The sequence below is a fragment of the Ornithorhynchus anatinus genome, chromosome 16 (assembly GCF_004115215.2).
Source record: "Ornithorhynchus anatinus isolate Pmale09 chromosome 16, mOrnAna1.pri.v4, whole genome shotgun sequence".
Classification (NCBI taxonomy): Eukaryota; Metazoa; Chordata; class Mammalia; order Monotremata; family Ornithorhynchidae; genus Ornithorhynchus; species Ornithorhynchus anatinus.
Window position 1 is genome coordinate 24,662,783 of NC_041743.1, and position 14,958 is coordinate 24,677,740.

Here is a 14,958-nt window from a genome sequence, read left to right on the forward strand (position 1 = left end):
CACAGGACCGGGGTTTTAATCCCAGCTCCGCCACTAATCCATTGTGTGATGCTCATTTTCCTCAACCTCAAATTGGGGGATCTAATACTCCCTCCCACTTAAATGATGAGCCCCATGTAGGATAGGGATGGCCTGATAGCTTGCATCTATCTCAACACTTAGAACAGTGCTTGATTCATAGTAATCACTTAGCAAATACCACAGAAAAATCCCTCCTCCTGGACCTCCACCCAAAGTAAAGCAGAGTTAGAAGCAGGGTGGCCTCGTGGAAAGAGTACAGGCCTGGGAATCTGGGGATCTGGGTTCTACTTCTGGCTCTGCCACTTATTTGCTGAGAGATCTTGGGCAAGTGACTTCACTTCTCTGTGTCTCAGTGACCTAATCTGTAAAATGGGGATTAAGATTGTGAGCCCCATGTGGGACGTGGACGGCGTCAAACCTGATTAGTTTGTACAAAAACTATAAAAAAAAAGCCATCATGATGGCTAAAACGTGGTACTTCTTCTATGACTCCAATACCAGAACGTGACACCTAGTTAACTGAACCCAAAATAGACTTCTTCTTTGGGCTTTACTAGACTCATCATCATCATCAATTGTACTTATTGAGTGCTTATTATGTGCAGAAAACTGTACTAAGTGCTTGGGAAAGTATAAGAGTTGGCAGGCGTGTTCCCTGCCAACACTGAGTTAACAGTCTAGAGGAGACAGACGTTAATATAAATCATTTATAATATATAATTTAAAAGTGCCGTGGGGTTGGGGGTAGAGAGAATATCAAATGCTCAAATGTCACAGATCCAATTTCATAGATGTTGCAGAGGGAGAGGGAGCTGGAGAAAAGAGGGCTTAATCTTGGAAGGCCTCTTAGAGGAGATGTGACCTAAATAAGGCTTTGAAGGTTGGGAGAGTGGTGGTCTGGCATATATGGAGGGAGAGAGAATTCCCGGCTAGGGGGAAGGCATGGAAAGGGGTTGACGGCGAGATAAGACGATATCGAGGCACAGTGAGTAAACTGGCGATAGGGAAGCAAAGTGTGTGGGCTGGGCTGTAGTAGGAATTCAGGGGGATAAGGTAGAAGGGGTGAGCCAATTGACTCCTTTAAAGACAGTGGTGAAGAGTTTCTGTTTGATGTGGAGGTGGATGGGCAACCAGCAGAGGTTCTTGAGGACTGGGGAGAAACTGACTGAAAAGAGACTGAACATTTTTGTAGACAAATGATCCAGGCAGCAGAGTGAAGTATGGACCGGAGAGGGGAGAGAGGAGGCTGGGAGGTCAGCGAGAAGGCAGGTTCAGGAGTCAAGGAGGAATACGATAGGTGTCTGGATCAGTGTGATAGCAGGTTGGATGGAGAGCAGAGGGCAAATTTTAGGGATGTTGTGAAGGTAGAACTGGCAGGATTTGATGACAAATTCAATGTGGGTTGAATGAGAGAGATTCGACACCAAGGTTACGGGCTTTTGAGTTAGGGAGGACGGTAGTGTTGGGAAAGACGGGGAGAGGACAGGGTCTGGGTGGGAAGCAAAGGAGTTCTGTTTTTGGAGATGTTTGAGGTGAGGTGTTGACAGGACATCCAGTAGAGATGTCCTGAAGGCAGGAGGAAATTCATTCATATTAATATCAACATCTGCCTCCCCCTTTAGACCGTAAGCTCATTATGAGCAGGGAATGTGTCTAATTTCTATTGTATTGTACTCTCCCGAGCTCTCTGCACATGGTAAGCACTCAGTAAATACTACTGATTGATGGACTGAAATGTGAGACTGCATAAAAGGTGAGAAGTCAGGGCTGGCGATGTAGATTTGGGAATCATCCACGTAGAGATGGTAGTTGAAGCCATGGGAGCGAATGAGTTCTCCGAGGGAGTAGGTATAGATAGAGAATAGATTGCCTAACGGGGCCGATGGGAGCCCTGAGGAACACTGTCAGAGTGTGGGAGATAGGGCAGGAGCCTACAAAATCGACGGAAAAGAAGCAAAGGAGAACCAAGGAAGGACAGTGTCAGTGAAGTGAAGCCAAGGTTGGATAAAGTTTCAAGGAGAAGGGGGTGGTTGACAGCGTCGAAGGCAGCTGAGAGGTGTTAGGAGGACTAGGATGGAGTGCAGGCCATCAGATTTGGAGAGAAGAAGGCCATAGCCTACCTTAAAAGAGGGCCGCTTCCACGGATCGAAGGGGGAGGAAGCCAGATTGGAGGAGGAGAGAATTGGAGGAGACGAAGTGGACACCGCAGATGTGAACACCTCTCTTAAGGAGTCTGGAGAGGAATCTTAGGAGGGAGATGAAGTGATAATTGGGGGGAGCCATGGGGGTCAAGGAAGGGTATTTTTAGGATAGGAAATACATGAGAATGAAAGCAGTGGGGAGGTAGCTCTTGGAAGGGATGAGGTCAAAAGTATAGGTGAAGGGGGTAGATTTTGAGAAGAGGAGATCTCTTCTTGAGATACAAAGCGGGGGGGGGGGGGTGTTGGAGAGGAGCGGGGCGATGCTAAGCACAATTTAATTAATGCAAATTATAGTGCAGGATTAAGTTCTGAAGGACACTTGAAAAAGCCAGTTTTGTACTTATTGTTCCTCATTACATTTTTCAAGTGGGAGGATGAAAAGTCAGGAAAAGTGTTTAAATTATGCTACTGAATGGTACCGAACAATTCCTTTTTGTTGACTTCTGCGACGAGACTGGTGAGAGATGGGTAGATCTTGTCCGAGGTAAACTAACTGGTAGATGTGATACTCCAATTAAGCCCAAAATAAAAATGCGCGGTGGGTGGCAGTACGTGCAGAATCACATTACTGCTCTTGAAAGTGCAATTCCACTTTTGCTCAATTACTTCTCAATATTCAAAGGAACTGTCTGCTCCTCCCGCATAGTCGTTTCTTAAGAAGTCGACACTGCCTGGGACTTGGCCATTTTTGTCCAGAATCTACTCGTGGCACATCTAATTCTTGACAGTACGGCCTAGGGTAAAGCGCAAGGGATGGCAAATCAGTTCCAATAATAACGCTGGTATTTGTAAAGCGCTTACTATGTGCTGGGCACTGTTCTAAGCGCTGGGGAGATACAGGGTCATCAGGTTGCCCAGGTGGGGCTCACAGTCTTAATCTCCATTTTACAGATGAAGCAACTGAGGCACAGAGAAGTGAAGTGACTTGCCCACAGTCACACAGCTAACAAGTGGCGGAGCCTGAATTCGAACCCATGACCTCCGTCTCCCAAGCCCGGGCTCTTTCCACTGAGCCACGCTAATCCCAGCCTTCTCGCAGACCCCCCAGCCTCCCGTCTCTCCCTACTCCAGTCCATACTTCACTCTGCTGCAATTTTCAACAAAAGTTGATCCTTATCTCCGCATTCCTCAAGAATCTCCTACGTCCGCCCATCCACCTCCACGTCGATCAGAAACTCTTTACCACAGGCTTTAAAGTACTCACTGGACTAGCCCCATCTTACCTCACTTCAATGAGCTCTTACTACAGCCCAGCCCGCACACTCCGCTCTTCCAAGGCCAGCTTACTCGCTGGGCCCCGATCTCGTCTATCTCTCCGCCGACCCCTTCCCCACGTTCTTCCCCTAGCTTGCAACTCCCTCTCCCTCCCTATACTCCAGACCATCAGTCTCCTTACCTTTAAAGCCTTATTAATGCCTGTCTCCCCCTCCGCACTGTAAGCTCGTTACGGGCAGAGTACGTGTCCGCTAATTCTGATGTATTGCACTCTCCCAAGCGTTCCGCACCTAGTAAGAACTCAATTATTATGATTGATACCTATTGTACTGCACTCTCGCAAGCGCTTAGTTAAGTGTTCCACAAAGGGCAAGTGCTCAATAACTACCAACGACTGATTTATTGATTGCACAAGGCACTGCCGGAGGAGCGCAGAGTCACTGTGAAGAACGAAACTGAGCTACTGCAAGCATCTTTAAGCATAAAACCCTGGCATATCTACGAATCAGAAACATTTCTGCAACTGTTGGTCCCAGGGAGCAATGGTCCCCGCTGGAAGTGACCAGTGAAAACACTTCAGAAAATGTTTTAAGTATTTTCCTGGGTGAACGGTTCCCTGCAAGCGTCGGCTGGGGCTGCAGCGTTCGCTGTGCTCGGCTCCCATTTCTGGAAAGGTCGGGATGGAAAATACAACTGGGCCTGAGAGTCAGAAGGTCATGGGATTTAATCCCGGCTTGGCCACTTGTCTGTTGCGTGACCTCGGGCAAGTCATTTTACTTCTCTGTGCTTCAGTGACCTCATCTGTAAAATGGGCATGAGGACTGTGAGCTCCTCGTGGGACAGGGATTGTGTCCAACCTGATTTGCTTGTATCTACTCCAGCTTAGTATAGTGCCTGGCTTAACAAATATGATGATTATTATAATTATTACAGCCTGGAATAGAATAAACAAAGTAGAATACATGGAGGCTATGTAAAATGCTCTTTTTGGAAAATCTGTGTGCCCAGCTAATGAGAATCAACTGATCAAACTTCAAATAATCAATCGATCTCTCCTATTTATAGAGCACTTTAGCAGTTTTCCCCCCTCTTTTCCATGTTCATGAATTCAAACTCTGGAGAAGTAATGGTTAGATCTGGCCTGTGGTTGAGTCAGCTCCACAAACTCGGACTTTCTCCTTACCTCCAAGTGAGAAGAGTTAGTCTGGGCCCTGCACCTCTCTTCCCCTCTCCAGATCTAAAGTCAGTCGCTGGATAGAGTGCGCTTCATTACACTTTTCCTTTCAGAATGTATTTTTCAAACCTTTTATCTTTTTGCTCACTTGACTCTCATCTCCTGCCAAGAATTTTAAAAGTATCTTTCCCACTGGGAAACACATTCTAACCAGGACCGAGTGATCAATCGATCAATGCTATTTATTGAGCATCTACTGTGTACAGAGCACTGTACTGAGTGCTTGGAGAGAACAGTACAACCGAGTTGGTAGACAGGTTCCCTGCCCACAACAAGCTTACGTTCTAGAGTAACCTCGCTTACTTCCCATATGCCACTTAGTCCAATTTACTTAATCTGACCTAGCCACTGTCCTTTTTTCGGACAACTTTAGGTTGCTGAGTCCTCCCGATTCCTCGTTCGCTGTCATATCGGACCGGGGAAAAAAAAGCAAAGAATTGACGCTCGCCTGAATTGGTATAATACGATTTTTAAGAGCCCCTCATTGTTTTTCTCTTCTTCTGGTGCACTGGAGTTGACTATTTAGGAATCTGCTCTTTCAGATGAAGTGGAAGTTTATTCACCACACCACGTTGCCCTGATTAAGCTGGAGAGAGCTGGTATTCCAGCAAAATTTGTGGTTTTCCCCTCATTCTCCAATGAGATAGTTAAGGGGAGCAGAACTCAGAATCCAAAAGGAAATCTTGCCAGAGGTGAGTTCCACTCCACTGAAATTCTGTGGTGGTTTAATTTCCATCAGTTCTTGACCCTCAGATGAGCTAAGGTAGCACGCTTCTACGAAGAGGATGTGGCAGAATTATTTTTTTAAACTACTGTTTCTCTGTAATACCTCTAGTACGACAATTCTAGGTACCGGTTTAATTTGTTCTTATTTCTGAATGGAATATTGTGGGGATGACATTAGCACTTGAGCCTCTATACACATTCCTAGAGCTTACACTGTATGTGTGTGCATGGGTGCAGGTGGGTGGGTGTGTATGTACAAATAATACAGAAAGCACTTACACTCATTTCATCCTTAGTAACAGTAATAATGAAAACTGGTACTCGTGCAGCACCTACTATGTGCCGAGCACTCTGCTAAGCTCTGAGGCAGAAACATACAACTCAGCTCAGACACAGCCTCTGCCCCACTCGGGGCGCACTCAGGGGAAGGGAAAGCAAGTGTTTAATCCCATTTTACAGATGGGGTAACTGAGGCATCGAGAAGATAAATTAGGCATCGAGAAGATAAGTTGATGTATTTTTACTGCTCCCAATTACACACCTTTCCTTTTTGGGGGCCCTCTATTTGCTTCTAATTCATCTCAGCCTGTCTTCCCTATTTGACTGTAAACTTCCTGAGGGCAAGGCCCTTGTCTTTTACTTCAGATGTCCTCAGTCGGGCACTTAGCATAGAGTCTGGACACAGATTCCCACCAAATATTCTGGGTTGACTGACTGCCAGCACGCATAGCACACTGCAGAGAGTGTCTACTGGGTGTTCTACAGGCTGGGGAGAGAAAAATGAAAGATCCTGACCCCATTCTACTAAGAAAGGTCTGGTGCTCTGCACACAACAGTCATGTATTCAATTGGCTGACTGACTGAGGAACTTCCAGGGGAGACTGACAGTTTAGGATCAGTTCATCTCGACTTCTAAGTGGCCATCAGAATATGCCCACTTGATTTCTCTCGCAAGTGGGCCGTGTTCACATCCTCGCCCCGTTAAAGGAAAGTTCCTGAATTCTTTCCCCCATCACCTCGAACAGCAAGCCAACAGCTGACTGGCCTTTAAGCAAAATTCCTTCTTTGTTCTGCCTCTGGGCCCCGGGGAACACTCAAAGTGTTTCTAACCTTCGGCTTGAGAACGGCTTTGGCTATTTCCAAGGGCTAAGGATCCAAGGACCCCAGAATAAGGCAGCCTTTCTAGATGTTACCAAGAAAAAACAAAACAAACGCTAAGGAAAAATGCATATCAAATGGAAGACATCTCCCAGAGCTGAGTTAAAATGCCGTCCACCCTTGTCCCCCTGAGTCATCAAGAGAAAAACTGTGTCCCTCAAGAGAAAAACCATCACGGATCAGGCTGGACAGAGCAAATTAGGCTTTGAGCTTGGCAGCCTGCTGCTCTGTTTACATCCAGAACATTCCATTGTGAGGCACAAAGAACCTAGAGAAATTAGCTCATCTTATTGTGTGCTAACAGGAATGGCTCTGACCAGATGGCTTGAAACAAGGCGCTTTTGAACAGCGGGGAGAAATTTTCCCCAAACAAAACGCTAGAATTCATTCTTTCTTTGCACTGGCACCGGGCCGGTCTAATGGCATGGCTGTCTCTAAGTGGCCACATTCCGTTCCTCCCCTAAACATTTCATTACCTCTCGTCGAGCCCCTTGGGAGCTTGCTGAGGTCACCTCTGACAGGCAGGCACCCTGAACTAAAGCATCCCACGCGCCCTAAACCCATTCTCCCCGGGGAAAGCGTCTGTCCTTAATAAACCTGGGGTTTTTTTCTTGCTTCGATAAACGACGAATTCGACTAGGGGGAATACGGTCAGTAAATAGCTGCGACTAATGCCAAATGAGTGCAACAGTGGAATGTTATTTTAACTCTTCACCCTAGGTGGGGGGCGGACAGGTCAAACGAATACTCTCACGCTGTGCCTATAATAGAAGACGCCTGTTCCCTCAACTTGGGTGGCAAAGAATACCGCTCGGACACGTTCGCTGTTCTGATTGAAATCGTGTAGCGAGAAGGTGGAGGAAGCATTGGATGCTACGTGAGAGAATCTGTGGCGGCAAAACAGACGAGAATCAATTCTCACCGGCTCACCCGACTTCCTCGAGGAATACTAACCGACCCGGTGTATGGACTGTAGGTCTAGACTCTAAGCTCATTACGGGCAGGTTTCGTGTCTGCTAATTCTGTTGAACTCTACTCTCCCGAGCGCTTAGTACAGTGCACATAGTAAGTGCTCGATAAATGCTTACGATAGATACAGCTCGAACGGGTGAGCAGGCACGATCGGATAGATGAGACACATTGTTCTCCGTCGATGAGAGGCGCTCCTTACTATTCCTGTTTCACTGACCATTGCTACTTCTCTTGAACCTAAAATTCATTAATTAAATACTTGAGCTGGAAAGAAGGGGGTACAGCGGAAAAGCAGTGAGGCCTAGTGGAAAGAGCCCGAGCCTGAGAGTCAAAGGACTTGGGTTCTAATCCTGATTCCACCACGTGCCTCCACCTGAGAGGCAAGTCATTTAACTTCTCTGTGCCTCTGTTTCCTCATCGGTGAAATGGGGATAAAATATCTGTTCTCTCTCCTACTTAGACTGTGAGCCCCAAACAGGAAAGGAACCGGATCTGGTCTGATTAGCTTAAGGGTAGAATTTGTAGATATAAGATGAGGTAGATATAAGATGATCAGGTTGGACACGGGTCCGTGTCTACATGGGGCACACGGTCTAAGTACAAAAGAATAGGATTTAATCCCTGTTTTATAGATGAGGACACTTGGGCACAGAGAAGTTAAGTGACTTAACCAAAGTCACACATCAGTCAAGTGGAGCCGGAATTAGAAACTGGATCCTCTGACCACCAGGCCCGTGCTCTTTCCAACAGGCCACACGGTGATTAGAACAGTGGTTGACACATAGTAAGCGCTTAACAAAAAGCCCGATTAATTAGCAGGGCGTAGACAGGAAGGGATCCTACCTGTGGGGGCATATTCTGCTATTGCACGTTCCAGTTGGGTAGCTAATCCGTCTCGGTTAGAATCTTTGACGCGGAACCCCGCATCCTTCCCAGCAGGAGCTCGCTAAAGGCCGAGCAGCGGACATTATGCCCGTGCCATGTGCGATGCGGGGGAAGGTGATGGTACGTGTGACATTCACTCCCATCTGCCTGCTCCCTTGCTGCCAGAGGGATGGGGGGGGGGGGGAAATCGTAAAAAGCCCCGGAAACAGGCAGGTTTAGGAAACGTTTCCAGCCAGATTCCCCAGGGAGAGGAAAAGCCGTGGGTTGTTGTTTCCATGGTATTTGTTAAGCGCTTACTATGCGCTGGGTACTGCTCTAAGCGCCGGGGTAGACGTAAGATAATCGGGTTGGACATAGTCCACGTCCCTCACGGGGCTCACAGTCTTAATCCCTGTTTTACAGATGAGGCACAGAGAAGTTAGTGACTTGCCCAAGGTCACATAGCAGACAAGTGGCGAAGCTAGGATTAGAACCCAGAGCCTTCTGGATCCCAGGCCCGGGCTCTATCCATTAGGCCACACTGCTACACTGGAAGCTCGTGATGGGTTTGTTTAGTGTTGTACTGTACTCTCCCGAGCGTTTAGTACAGTGCCCTGCTCTGTGTAAGTGCTCAATAAATACGATTCAATAAATGAATGAATGCCTCTAATGTTACCAAACTGGCTCACCCTGCACCATCAAATGACAAATTCGCCTATCGACCGGGGAAGGGGGTGCCTACTCAGAAACCCGGCCCTTTGGTAGATCCAACAGCTGCGTCGGAGCTGACACAAAAAGCTGCTGCTTCCACTCCCCAGCATCTGGAGACCTTGGCCAAGTCACTTAACTTTTCCGTGCCTCGGATCCTTACTTGAAAAATGGGGAGTCGATCACTGGTATTTACAGAGTGCTTACTGCGGAGCACTGAAATAAGCACTTGGGAGAGTACAATAGAGAAGTAGCACGGCCTAGTGGAAAGAGCATGCGTCTGGGAGTCTGGAGACCTGGGTTCTGATCCCAGTTCCGCCACTTATCTGCTGTGTGACTTTGGGCAAGTCACTTTGCTTCTCTGTGCCTCAATTTCCTCATCTGCAAAATGGGGATTCAATGCCTGTTCTCTCTCCTTCTTAGACTGTGAGCCCCGTGTAGGGCCTAATTATCGTGTATCCACCCCAGTGCTTGGTACAGTGCTTGGCATATAGTAAGTGCTTAACGATACCACAATTATTATTATTACCGCAACACAACAGAGTTAGTTAGACACATTCCCTGCCCACAAGTACCATCTCCCGGGGGTGAGGGGACCGACATTAAAAGAAATGACAGAAATGTACATAAGTGTGAGGGTGGGATGAACATTCGGAGTGTAGGTGATGTGGAAGGGAGAGGGAGAAGGGGAAATGAGGGTTTAGCCATGGAAGACCTCTTGGAGGAGGTGGGATTTTAAGACAACTTTGAAGGTGGGAAGAGTGGTGGTCTGTCATAAATGAAGGGAGAGGGAGTTCCAGGCCAGAGGGCAAGGGGTCGGTGGCGAGATAGACGAGATCGAGGTACAGTGAGTAGGTTGGTGTAGGAAGAGCGGAGTGTGTGGGGAAATCAGAAAGGTCAGGTAGGAGCGGGAGAGCCGACCGAATGCTCTAAACCTTGTTCTGTTCCGTTTGTACATTCAACTGTATTCACTGAGCACTTACCGTGGGCGGGGGGCTGTACTAAGCGCTTGGGAGAATACAATGTAACAATAAACAGACACCTTCCCTGCCCACAAAGAGCTTACAGTCTGTATCTGTTCTCCCTCTTGAACTGTGAGCCCTATATGGGACAAGGACCTGTGTCTGACCTGATGGTCTTGAATCTACCCCAGGACTTATTACGGTACTTGGCACATAGTAAGCGCTGAACAAATGCCGCTATCATTGTTATCGTTCAGTGATACTCATCTAACAAATAGAGAATCCCATTTTCTCTTTCTCTCCCCTCTTACCAATTAGAAAGGAAATGGTCTTTTCCTCCGCACCCGCCCCCCAACACAGGCTGAGGGCCACAGACTCCCAGCAAGCCCTGCAGCATATGAAATCATTCTTCCGCCTCTTCGCTACAGAAATGCCATTCAGGCGTCACATTTGCAGCCATCAATGAATTAACGGCAGAAAACATCCGTTCCTCCCAGTTCTCCTTGCCTGACGTGATTTAAGAAACAAGCTCACAGTCATCTAACACCTCTGCATCCTCGAGGTGTCAAATGTCCTTTAGCCTCCCCACTTTGAACTTCCGGTGGCCAAGAGCAGTCTTGCTGATTTCTATCAGTTATCTGCTTGAGTCATAGAAAGTCATTGTGTCTGCTCATTGTTACATTGTGCTTAGTACAGTGCTTTGCAGACATTCATTCAATAGTATTTATTGAGCGCTTACTATGTGCAGAGCACTGTACTAAGCGCTTGGGATGAACAAGTCGGCAACAGATAGAGACGGTCCCTGCCGTTTGACGGGCTTACGGTCTAATCGACGGGCTTACAGTCTAATCGACGGGCTTACAGTCTAATCGACAGTAAGTGCTCAATAAATACAACTGAATGAATGAATGAATGTTGAGAACCAGCATGGCCCAGTGGAAAGACCACGGATCTGGAAGTCAGAGGACCTGGGTTCTGATCCTGACTCTGTCACTTAATCTGCTGTGTAACCTTGGGCAAATCCCTTCATTTTCTGTGCCTCAGTTGCCTCATCTGTAAAATGGGGATTAAGACTGGGAGGCCCTATATGGGACAGGGACTGTGTCCATCCTGCCACCTTAGTATATTGCCTGGCACGAAGTTAGCACTTAACAAATACCACTAAAAAAATAAAATAAATATGGACAATGTCCCAAATGCCATGCCCTGTCATAAGCTCGCTTTAAATTGTTCATCTCTGCATACAGATTGTCTCACAGCAAAACTCTGCCTACAAACAAAACCGTTCGAGACATGTTGAGCGCATATCCTCCTCTGTAAACAAAACACTTTCACAGCTCTTTGCGGGAGTTCAAATCCCAATATTTTTGTACCACTATTTCCAAAAGAAGGGTGTTCTAAAAAAGTGGTGGCTGTTCTAATTTTACTAATCGGTAATTCCCTTTAACTTGTGTAATCTTATTAAAATGCTTAATTTTTCCAAGAAGCAAATATATCCCATCGACAGTCCTTCTGAGATTTTTGAAGACGCTCTTATTTGGGGAAGCATTTTCTGGGAAAAAACAGTTTCGTTTTCTCTGAGGTTTCTGAACATCAACTTTAATTAGAGCAATGAGAAGCAGTGCAGCCCTGTGGGAAAAGCACAGTGCTGGGAGGCAGGAGACCTGGGTTCTTATCCCATTCGTTCTGTCACTCCCTGCTGTATGACTTTGGGCAACTTCTCATTTTCCCGTCTGCTAAATGGGAATAAAATACCTATTTTCCTCCCCACTTAGAGGCGGTTATTCCGTGCGACAAGGAGCCTGTAGGATGGGAATCTAGGTCTGACCTGCTTATACAGAGAAGCAGCGTAGCTTAGTGGAAAGATCACAGGTTTAGGAGTCAGAAGCCGTGGGTTCTATTTCCGGCTCCGCCACTTGTCAACTGTGTGACTTTGGCCAAATCGCTTAACTTCTCTGTGCCTCAGTTCCCTCATCCGTAAAATAGGGATTAAGACTGTGAGCCCTAGGTGGGACAACATGATTACTTTGTATCTAACCCCAGCGCTTAGAACAATGCTTGGCACACAGTAAGCCCTTAACAAATACCATCGTTATTATATTGCATCTACCCCAGGGCACAGTACAGTCCTTGACATCTAGTAAGGACTTAAATACCACAATAGTTATTAATATTATCAATTCTTTCATCAAGAGATCTCCATTTCGAGACAGAAATAAGCTAGATAGCAGGACCCTTGTCAGCTGCGTGACTGTGGGCAAGTCACTTCACTTCTCTGTGCCTCAGTTCCCTCATCTGTAAAATGGGGATGAAGACTGTGAGCCTCACGTGGGACAACCTCATTCCCCTGGATCTACCCCAGCGCTTCAAACAGTGCACTGCACGTAGTAAGCGCTTAACAGATACCAACATTATTAGGACAGCCTACACAGTGCTAAGCTCAGTATTCAGCCATAGGATAACATTGCTGGCAATGACTACAGTAACACAGTCAATTCTTCTATAAAGTGTGTGATTTCATTATTCATTTTAGGTAGACCTCTACTGCAGAATTCGGCAACCTTCTTCCCATACTGCATGTCCATAGATCAATCAGGCAATCAATCTTATTTACTGAGCGCTTGCTGTGTACAGAGCACTGTACTAAGCGCTTGGGAGCATACATTGCCACAAACTTGGTAGACACATTCCCTGTGTCTATCAGGACCCAGACCAATTTAGTATGGAAGAAACAGTTTTTTACATTCACATGACTTTGGGCAGAACACGATTACAGTTCCTGTCCCACAAGGGGCTCACACTCTGAATTCCCATTTTACAGATGAGGTCACTGAGGGCCGGAGAAGTGACTTACCCAAGGTCACACGGCAGACAAGAGGCACAGCCGGGACTAGCAGCAACGGCCTTCTGACTCCGGGCCCGTGCTCTGCACACAGCAAGAGCTCAATAAATAAGATCTATCGATTGACTGAATGACTATGTTGTTCGTTAAGAACTGATTATGTGTCAAGCCCTATTCTAAGCGCTGGGGTGGATTCAAGGTCAGCAGGTCGGTCACAGTCCTTAACCCACAAGAAGTTCACAGTCTAAGAAGGAAGGAGAACAGTGTTCTGTATATACTCTAGCAGTCTGAACTTCTACTTTTACTCACTAAAAGAAAAAGGAGAAGCCTCGGCAGGAAGGTCTGCCAAATCTGCGGACTGAACTGAGAACCTTGAGAGTAGGACAGGCTGGTATTAGGAGACGGCAAAGAGGGCCGGAGTCGCCAAAAAGACCCTGAGGATACTCTCCTTAACTCTCTCCACGGCCAAAGTTACAAGTTCTTGGTGGCCTCGGATTAGCCTGTGGCTCGCTGGAGGAGGAAGTGGCATGAGACAGATAGGTGGACAGAGCAGCACTGCCTATTGCTCCAAAAGAACCAAATATGTGAACTGTTCTGTATCGAACTCTCCCAAGCGCTTAGTACAGTGCTCTGCACTTAGTAAACACTCAATAAAGACCATCAATCGATTGATAAGACATGCAGCAGGATCCTGATATCAATCAAACGGTCAATCAATGGTACTTATTGAGCCCGTATTTTGTGTGCCAAGCACCGTCCTAAGTGCTTGGGAGGGTACAAGATAACCAAGTTGATAGCCACGCTGATAGATACATATTAAGGAGTGATGACTGTCCTTTCAATTGTGTCATTTTTTACCAGACTCCTTCTTCCAGGATGATAATGATAATGGTATTTGTTAAGCGCTTACTACGTGTCAAGCACCGTTCTAAGTGCTGGGGTAGATACAAGGTAATCAGGTTGTCCTACGTGGGGCTCACAGCCTTAATCCCCCTTTTACAGATGAGGTAACTGAGGCCCAGAGAAGTGAAGTGACTTGCCCAACGTCACACAGCCGACAAGTGGCGGAGCAGGGTCTAGAACCCAAGACCTCTGACTCCCAAGCCCGGGCTCTTTCCACTAAGCCACGCTACTTCTCCGAGGGAAGGTGGGGGAGAGGATGGGGGAAAGAACTAGACATATGACTAATGAAAGGCACTCATTCATTAATTCATTTGCTCGTATTTATTGAGCGCCTACCCTGCGCAAAGCGCTGTACTAAGCGCTTGGGAGAGTACAATAAAACAATAGACACATTCCCTGCCAACAATGAGCTCATTCCTTCAATCAGCACCGCGTGAAGAGAAAGAGCTCTGAATCGAAAGAGCTGTAGCCGAGTGCAGACCATATGCTTGTTTCTACATTGAAGATGTTGTTCTTTCTCATTCATGAGTATCTGTAATTACTCAGCCTTAAGATCAGGGCAGTTCCCACTGCCAAAGTAATGCTTAGTGGATTACATCTTGTGAAATAAATAGAATCTGGGCTGAGATCATTTCAATTCATTTCCCTGGTGTCCCCTTATAGAACTGGAATCCGTCCTGTCCAAGCTGCCTGAAAACAGGCCGCTTTCCCAGTGCTAATCTGTCGTCTCACTAGTTGCATGAAAAGGCTTGTTTTCCCCCCATTTTTCTGGGCTGGCCCTCAAATCCCAGGAATCCCTCCCTCCCCCTCGGGACGGAACCCACGGATGGGCCTCTCTCTCTCTCACACGCCTAACTGCTCGCCCATCCCAATGGACAACGGACGGAATTCCACTCCCCGAGCAGGTGTCGTCCATCTCACCCTACCTAACCATCTTGCAATGTCCACGGTCGTACGCTGCGGCTTACCGGAGACCGGCGGGTCCCCAGATGGTCCGCGATCTAGAATTGGCAACAACTAGGCCGTAAATGAACTAAGTTGATGGACTCCGTTTGGGCTGGGTTTGGGGTTTTTTTACGGTCTTTGTTAAGTGCTTATTATGTGCCAGGCATTGTACTAAGCACTGGAATAGATACAAGCTAATCGGGTTGG

General features: G+C 47.0%; 1 protein-coding gene across 1 annotated transcript in view; it reads right to left on the reverse strand.

The window, feature by feature from the left end:
• Positions 1-14,958, reverse strand: part of GRK5 (G protein-coupled receptor kinase 5) — a 263,650-nt gene that overhangs the window by 125,677 nt on the left and 123,015 nt on the right. The window lies entirely within an intron of this gene.